Genomic DNA, 6,000 nt, shown 5'->3' with positions numbered 1-6,000 from the left:
TATTATGGTTAGATTGTAGCTTCTTCTAAGAATTCAATTCAATAGTTTACAGTTGGGCAAAATTAAATATTAAAATTGGTATAGGGGAGACCGGCCCACGTCTAGCCAAAGCAAACAGTTTCAATACAAAAACCTATGGGGCTTCTGGTGGATTATAAACGCTCTAACAGATTGCAGTATATTTTTTTAAAAAGTCTGACCTTAGTTTTTACTTTTACCAAAAATTTCAGATTGGATCAGGTTTTATGGTGATTAACTCTGGAATTTTGTTCAATTTTGTCTGAAAGCCTACGCCTAATTACGAATACTAGAAAACTCGCGTTGTGAACTCACATTGTATTCTCCTATTATTTGCCTGTTTTTTGCAGCTTCCGAGACGTGCTATCTTCACAAGTTTGCTGTTAGTATTTTTTCATCCTGTGGGATAGTGAACTCCCATGTTCGGCCACAATACCCAGGGTAAATTCGGCATGCCTTACCAAGGTGTCCAAAAGTGGGCCATGCTTTTAAAAGCTGTGTGAACAGCATATTTGAAGGTTGAAGGCAAGCTTAATACCCAAAACAGTGTTTTCTGGCATTGTTTAATCCTGTCAGAACAGTAGGCGAACTGAAGTTCTTTTTTTTCTGTTAAATTTCATTCAAGATATTATGATTAAAAGTAAAACAGAAGAGAAAAGAAAGAAAGGTGGCTGTGATCCAGAAGAAAATAAAATGGCAGTTTTTCCTGTCTTATTGTTCAAGAAATCAGTTGGATTCTCTGGAACTACCATGGATGTCTCTAGAGGAACGCTGCAAGACTACATAAAAAAAAAGTTGGGAAGCTGAATATCCGTTTAAAAAGTCTGGACCTGAATTTCCTTACACCCTGTTACAACCCATGATCAATATTTACAGAAGAACAAGCAAAAAGACTAAAAAGTTACTTGAAAACGATAGCTTATATGCTTTCGACTGTATTCCCCTAGAAGCGTGTAATTTGCATACACTTATGCCATTATTAAGAGCATAAAAGTACCGGATAACGAAACTGCAAAGGCAGTGGAGACAGTGGAAGAATTACAGGTAAAGATTTGGTACCGAGGTTTTATGGATTGCCTTAAAACTCTATCAGTAGGAACGCCAATAAGTACAAGCCTATGACGGACAACTGCTTTCAACTGTCACAGTGTAGGAGCTTTCTTTAACAACCTGGATTGAGGCCTATATAAATACATGTTCAGACCACAAGACATTGAAAGTTTTGACGAATCAGGTCTGAAAAAATCCACAAGCCTGGTAAAATCATTGCAAAGCGAGGCCAGAAGTAAGTAGGGAAGGTCACATCAGCAGGAAGAGGTCAATTGACCACGATTTGTGCTGGTGTTAATGTGTTGGGAACACAGTCCCTCCTCTACTTATTTCCCCACAAAAACAGTGTCAAGAAATTTTATTCAGGGGAGCTTTACAAGGAACCATCAAGATCAGCTCAGAAAATAGTTCTGGCTGGATGACTGCCTCTCATTCTTTGCTTAACTTGCAGCATTTCATCAATCAACTCAAATCCAAAATATCAACAGGAAAAAAATATGAAAAACTCAGAAGTGCTCACTGACACCCCTGTGAAAGAATGCATTATTGCTAGGGTAAAAGCTGTATCTGCCAAAAAGCCCTATTCCTGGAACAGAAGAAAGTCAGACAAGTAAAAAGACTAAAAAGCAAAAGGCGTGTCTCTGGCAACAAGAGTACAGTTAGAGTGACGATTCTGACGTAGATAATCCTGTATACAACAACTCTTCAGACCCGAGCATAGACATTGAAAACAAGCCCCCTACCAGCAACTTCTAATTTGACACTGAGAAATTCAAGGCTGGTGATTACATTCTGATTGAGCTGAAGAGCAAGAAAGGGAATTCTGTTCACAATGTTATCATCATCATAAGTAGCAACTGAAGAACTTAAGGTCCTCTTTTGGAAGAAGACTGAAGCAAGAGTATTTGCGCTAACTGACGGGATGAATAGTGTCTTAAAGACAGAAGTTGAAATAAAACTGTCACCACTGAAAGGTAGAACGCCAAGATTAGCGGAGCGGCTTACTTTTGATGTTGATCAGTCAATGTATAATTTGAAATTAATACTCTTTATTTCTTTTTAAACCTTAATGAAATTCATTTTGTAGTTTTTTATGCTGGCCATCTTCTGCCTTAATTTTATAGCCGAAAAACAAGCTTTAATGTTCCCCTGGTCACTTTTCTTTTTCTTTTGTCCGGTGGCCAAACGTAAGGCAGAGACGACTGAACCTGTGCCGGGATGGCCCAGGTTTGGCACTCTTGACCACTTGGATAGAGAGGCATCCAGATGGAAAAATGGCGGAGTTTTCCTAATTGTCTTTTTCAAGGATGGTATTTAATGAGTTACTTTTGCTTTGACAAGCTCAACAACTTCTTATCGCTTGAATCAATTCATGGATAATTCAATAAGTTAAAATCAGCCGATCTTGGGCCAGTCTCCTATGTATATATCGGACCGAAAATTAATATTAAAGATCAAAACGTAAATATTGATATTGCAAACGATATTTGGACATTTCTGCTTATTTTCAGTTTTTTTAACCATCTAACAGGTAACATCCAACAAAAAATTCCAACATACGAAAAGTTCTCGCTAATATCTATCGTAAATTTGAACTTCTAGGGGGGGGGGCGCAGCTGCCCCTCCCCCCTTCCCTACGCCCATGGTCATCCCAATGACCAAAAAGAGAAGATTTTGCAGCTATTCAGTATCCAATAGAAAAGGGAGTTTCTTGCATCAGGCCAGGATTAAGCCTCATCAAATCCTGCTATTTATAAATCACTTTCTGTCGGGGCATTGGGACCATCAAACGTTTATCACCGCTCAACAAGATGTAGTAAATTTTCATGTCAAATCACTGCTCAACAAGATTTAGTATATTTCAATTCAAATTGCAGCTTTCAGCAAAATTTAGTATTTTTCAAATTGAATTGCCGCCATGATGTTTCTGTGAAAAAAACAGGAAAATTGAAGAAACTTAGAAGTAATTTTGAAAATAATTTGCGACTGAAATGCGTGTTATATTTGGACTCAATATGAAATTTTGATGCTAGTGGTATGTTTTTTTTTATCTAGCTGATTAGTCTGTTAATGTAAACCTTACCCTAATATTTTTCACTGATATCTGTTCCACATCACCGATATTAAAATAATGGGCCCCGTCCACTGCTTATTTCTGTTCCTTGTTGGGTAAGATAATTAATTATTTTTAATTCTAGTTGGGAGGTGAATTACAAATGGACGGGACATGATTATTCTTAGCCAAATAGAAAGTTTATAAATTTCAGTACATAGAATATTGCAATTGATAGACTAGACATTTCGGTAAAATTCTACTTTAGCTACTTTTGACTATCTTGGAAAGGGGTTAGGTTAAGAAAATGAAACTTTCAGGGATGGGTCTACAGGCTAAAGTATGTCCTGGGAAGATATTTTGAAGCATCCACCTCCACTCCCTCTCCCTCTGAGGGTCCTGACCTTTGATGACCTTTAAAAATATATGATTTATAGAAATGAAACCTTGCTAAATAGATCTTCTTCTTAAATAAAGTACAACAAAATTTTTTCTAGCTTAAAAACATTGCTGAATCCCAAATGATAAGGTTTTAAAGATATTCAAATACATTTTTTAAATTTTGGAAAAAAATTATTTGGGGCTTAAAATTCTGCTCAAACAACTGAAATTGCATTTTCAGAGCTAAAGCCAGAGAAAAGAAACTGATAACTGAAAATTAAGGTAAAATGTTGTTTTGTCAAAATTTCAATAGCTATACACCTGTCATGTAGGCAAATTTCAGGACCCCCTAGAGAGAGAAGGAGTAGAGATAGGTACTTTAAAATACATTCCCAGGAAATACTTTAGCCTGTAGACCCATTCTTGAAAGTCTCATTTTCCTAACCTAACCCCTTTCCAAGATAGCCAAAAGCAGCTAAAGTAAAATTTTACCAAATTTATATTTTATAGGGATATTTGTAGTTCAAACCATAAGCTACCACTGAAATTAGTTTTTTAGCCTTGGCTACCTCACCAAACTATTTGTCTAGTTTGAGGTCAGAATAAATTGAGATATGATCTAACCTAGTCTGGAATATTAAAACAGATAGGAAGTGACTAAATTATTGACCTAATTTTGGGTATAGTAGTACATGATAGATCTTTTCTTTTTTCATCAGTTTCATAGTTAAACCTGAGTCAACCAGTCAATTATTTATTGCAAAAGCACTTTTCATGATAATCTTGGTTTGTCATGGTTGCAAGCATTGCTGAGGATAACCATACCCCATGACTGAATTCAAACAGTCTATTTGGCTGATGCAGAAAAAGGCCTAGAGGCCTAGGCTATTTGGTAATATGATATATGGTAAGACACCCAGTAGTTGGCCACCTGCCTATTCTCGGACAAAATGTAACTAACAGGGAACCTACCTCTAGGCTAATGTGCTTAGAAAGTTTTTATACATAGCTGGTTTCCCTGTTAGTTAACTAACAGGTTATGTAGAGAAAATACTGTTTTCATCTTCTTTGTTATAATTTCTTAGATCACACTGCCTTTCCATTAGCAATTGAAGTGAAATTTAAATATAAAATAATGGGGAAAACTCATATATCTAACTGTGTAACTAACAGGTTCCCTGTTAGTTACATTCTGTCCAAGAATAGGCAGGTGGCCGACTACTGGGTGTCTTACCCTATGAGTTTTTACAATACTTAGCTTGGTAAAAGGTAAACACACAACTACATGTGACTTTGCCACCTTTTCATGTTGATTTCTAATATACTGATTGTTACCATAGCAAATGCACCCTAGGTCCCACCCTCTAATGGGGCCAGATAGAGGCCTAGGCCATAAACATAACTCAGTTAATTTAGTAACTTTAGTGCATTTATATTACTTAGCTAGGATCATGGCAAATACACCACTCAATACATCTTTTTATCCTCTTTTTTAAAAATACTAATCATTTCCAGTACAAACTCCATTTTGAGTCTTTGAAAACAACCCTTTGTGAAGCTGTTCATCTTCTTGAATGCTAGGATGAGATTTCCCCCTCTTTCTATAAAATGTTAGGGTAGGGAGGCCATAGGGGATATGTTATTTGGCAAAAGGAAGCATGGTTGCTCTAGGCTGGACCTTGTCAAGTGATTGTGTCACACTTGGAGTGCAGGCTTGCAATCAACATACCAAACTCAAAATGAGGATGAACAATGGCTGCATAGAGCTTCTTTATGACTGCCTCAGAAGTCTGAATTGAAATATATGCTTGATAGAAAGATGTCTTTTTGTTAGGCTCCCTCTGCTAGACTTGGCCTTTGGTTCTGGCATATCACCCCAGATTGGATTTTCAAATTTTTTCTTTTATTGAAATTTTTGATAATTTTTACTTGCTTTGTAGACTACATCCAAGATCATGTGCAGAAAATTTCATATTTCTAGCTTGAATGGTTCCCACTGTCTTTTTGTTGCCAGCCTCCTTTTTGGCCTTTTTTATGTCATCCTGACTTTGCTCAGATGGTTGTGATGTCCCTCCAAGTTGAATTTCTGAGATTTGGTCTTCTGGCATTTTTTTTATTTAGAACCAACTTCTAATCTTAAAATTGTTTGTTGAAACTGTCAAGTTGGTCACTAGGGTCAACTTTAAAATTTCAGCTGAAATACTTATAAAACTTGATATATTTGGAATCTGTAGTAAAGAATAAATTGATTTTGTGAAACATTTGGAGTAATGCTTCTTTGAAAAATCTGCAAGTGTTTAATGTTAAATAAGGGAAGGGTTTTTGCATTACTTGAGCATTCTCCAGAAACATTTTGAATGTAAAATTATCTTTTTGTATTCCTTCATACAAAGCAGTATGTGTTATAGGTACTGCCATCCCAAATTTCAAAGCTGCTACCTGTGCCCTTATTAAACCAAAGACCTTGTTTGCCTTTGTAGCTTGGTTGTGACTGTAAA

At 36.4% G+C, this 6,000-nt stretch overlaps 1 protein-coding gene across 1 annotated transcript in view; it reads left to right on the top strand.

Moving 5' to 3' along the window:
* The first annotated feature begins 3,209 nt into the window (after positions 1-3,209).
* The window catches only part of LOC148943906 (uncharacterized), a 49,239-nt gene continuing 46,448 nt past the window's right edge, over positions 3,210-6,000 (top strand). Inside the window, exon 1 of the mRNA XM_089101277.1 lies at positions 3,210-3,237. The gene's annotated coding sequence lies outside the window, so the exon portion shown is untranslated. The remainder of the gene's footprint in view (positions 3,238-6,000) is intronic.

This window comes from Artemia sp. Qi Xiang Cuo, chromosome 15 (genome assembly GCF_049724085.1).
Source record: "Artemia sp. Qi Xiang Cuo chromosome 15, ASM4972408v1, whole genome shotgun sequence".
In the NCBI taxonomy this organism is placed as follows: Eukaryota; Metazoa; Arthropoda; class Branchiopoda; order Anostraca; family Artemiidae; genus Artemia; species Artemia sp. Qi Xiang Cuo.
Note: the sequence above shows the minus strand (reverse complement) of the source record. Positions and strands in the feature narration are given on the sequence as shown.